General features: G+C 45.6%; 1 non-coding gene across 1 annotated transcript; it reads left to right on the top strand.

The window, feature by feature from the left end:
- Positions 1 to 1,303: 1,303 nt before the first annotated feature.
- Positions 1,304 to 1,375, top strand: Trnay-gua. The gene has a single exon. It is a non-coding gene; the product is annotated as a tRNA-Tyr (tRNA).
- Positions 1,376 to 2,814: the final 1,439 nt, after the last annotated feature.

Genomic DNA, 2,814 nt, shown 5'->3' with positions numbered 1-2,814 from the left:
CTCATCTGCTGCATTTGCGTATTCCTTTCTTTGACTATCATCTTCATGATTGTGTGGCTCTCTGCTCAGAAAGACTCAGAGTTAAGGCCACACTTTCACTTCTTGTTTCTTTGTTCCTAAATTCTTTTTTTTGAGACATCTGAATTTTGTTGTCTAGCATTCAGAAGGGCTCATAATTGCTTCTCTTGAAGTAATTTCAAGTTTGAGTGTATGACCTGACTAACAGAATGCTCTAGCAAATACAATGGAATATTCTTTGGGGCATCTTCCCTCTAGTGCTTGTAGATGCTTAGACTTCAGTATGCACACAAATTACCTAAGACTTTACAGGCTGAGCCATCTCCTTTGTGTCTGTCTGTCTTTTTTTTCTTTCTTTTTTTCGTCCTTCCTTCCTTCTTCCTTTCTTTTCTTTCTTTCTCAACTAGCAAGTAGATTGCTAATAACAAGTTTCCTTATGGTGTTTTTCATACAGGCTTGGTTTTGATCGCTCAGCCCCTCTTCCACTCCTGCCCATCCCCCACTTCTACTCTTCTCCTTTATTTTCACAGCACGTGTGTTCCACTCTCCCCACCTTTTCTCTTCAAGCGTCTTTTTATCCCTGCCCCCTCTTGGTCCACTTTCTGCTTTCCTGACCTCTGTCAACATGGACTCCCACTTAATGACAAATATAACAAAATGCAGACATTGGACGAATGAAAGGAAGATCTCCTGAATTGGAGCCCTACCAAAAATCCAAAAACTTGAAGAACAGTTGACCATTGTTCTTCTTAAAAAATAATAAAGGGCAGGGGGTGTTCTTCTTGAACACGGGGCACAGGACAGACACGCACGGCAGAACAAACACAGACACGACACGGCGGCTCCCACGTGGGTCCACTTTAATGGGGGAGGGAAACACAAAAGGACAAAGGATGTGGGACACACGAGGAAAGGCAGGACGAGAGGGGGCCTCGTGTGGCCCTGCCTTTTAAACGGGGAGCGCAGGGGTATCTGGGAATATCCCATACCTGCGTGAAGGTGCACGCACAGGTAACCATAGTCCATGAGAAGTCTGGGAGTTGTAGTTTTTCAAAAGAACAACATACCACCCTTTTTATTTTGTTAAAAAAAATTGGGGGGTCTCAGAGGGTAGGAAATAGGGGCGTAGCCCGGTCTTTCATGACTGCTTCCTGCTGGCTTTTGGGCGTTGAGGGGTCCCTGGTGTATCCGATGATCTTGGCGATGTCCTGGTGGTTCTTCTGACCGCTGGCATTTTGAGATGGTCGTTTTTGTTGGTTCTGTCCAATCCGCTCGTCGGTAGCTCGCCGTGATCGTATAGTGGTTAGTACTCTGCGTTGTAGCCGCAGCAACCTCGGTTCGAATCCGAGTCACGGCACCAGTTTGTTCTTCTTAAAAAATAATAAAGGGCAGGGGGTGTTCTTCTTGAACACGGGGCACAGGACAGACACGCACGGCGGAACAAACACAGACACGACACGGCGGCTCCCACGTGGGTCCACTTTAATGGGGGAGGGAAACACAAAAGGACAAAGGATGTGGGACACACGAGGAAAGGCAGGACGAGAGGGGGCCTCATGTGGCCCTGCCTTTTAAACAGGGAGCGCAGGGGTATCTGGGAATATCCCATACCTGCGTGAAGGTGCACACACAGGTAACCATAGTCCAAGAGGAGTCTGGGAGTTGTAGTTTTTCAAAAGAACAACAACCATACTAAAAGAAAGAAAGAAAGAAAGAAAGAAAGAAAGAAAGAAAGAAAGAAAGAAAGAAAGGAAGGAAGGAAGAAAGAGAAAGCAAACAAAGGCGGGTTCAGCTGGATTCTTCTTCTTAAACTCTAAGCTCTGTGTTTACCTGCCTCAAGGTCTTCCACAGGGAACTTTCCCCACCTCCCTTTGCCTCAGGGATGACTCCTTTACCTCAGTAACTCTCCTCTCCTCTCAAATCTTACTTTCTCTGACCCTCCTGACTTCCACCCTTTCTCTGCTTGTTGTTTTTGTTTACCCAATCATTACTGCTCCTTTTCAGTTTCCTGTCAGCCTCCCCTGCTCTACTTCTCGCTCCCTACTGCGGGAAGTAAGCCTCAGGAAGAGAGCCTTTTCCGCCTAACACACAGCATCTGGCATGCGCTATTTAACCTATGTGAGCTGAATTTGTTTGTTTGTTTTTCTTGCTCTGCATGAAGCAGGGGCTAGAAACCCTTTGTGGGCCTTCCTACTGCTATCTTTGTTCTTCTCTGTCTCCTCAGCAACCCAAGGCATATATTGTAATGGAAACAGTCTTGTACCTAAAAAACCCCCGTTCACCCAAACAACATCTCTCACTGTAGCCAGCTCAGAGTGCTTTGTTCAATGAGCAATATAGAAACACCTACATCAATATATATGTGAATCTATAGTATATTATATAGAGAGAAACATATACTTAATAGATATAAGAATACATACTATATATTCTTAATTTTTCTACATTATTTTGATGGTGAATTCAGCTAGAGGGGGAAAATTAAGGCAGTTAGGAATTTATTTATTTATTTATTTATTTGTTTGTTTTTCGAGACAGGGTTTCTCTGTGGCTTTGGAGCCTGTCCTGGAACTAGCTCTGTAGACCAGGCTGGTCTCGAACTCACAGAGATCCGCCTGCCTCTGCCTCCCGAGTGCTGGGATTAAAGGCGTGCGCCACCACCGCCCGGCAGCAGTTAGGAATTTAAAAGGCTGGGGATGTAGCCGGGCAGTAGAGGGCTTTGTTAGAGACCACAAAGGCTTGAGGTTCATCCTTGGCACAGCATAAACCAAGTGTGGTGGCACACACCTGCAATCC

This window comes from Microtus ochrogaster, chromosome 7 (assembly GCF_000317375.1).
Source record: "Microtus ochrogaster isolate Prairie Vole_2 chromosome 7, MicOch1.0, whole genome shotgun sequence".
Taxonomy (NCBI): domain Eukaryota; kingdom Metazoa; phylum Chordata; class Mammalia; order Rodentia; family Cricetidae; genus Microtus; species Microtus ochrogaster.
This window is presented reverse-complemented; position numbering and strand designations above follow the sequence as displayed.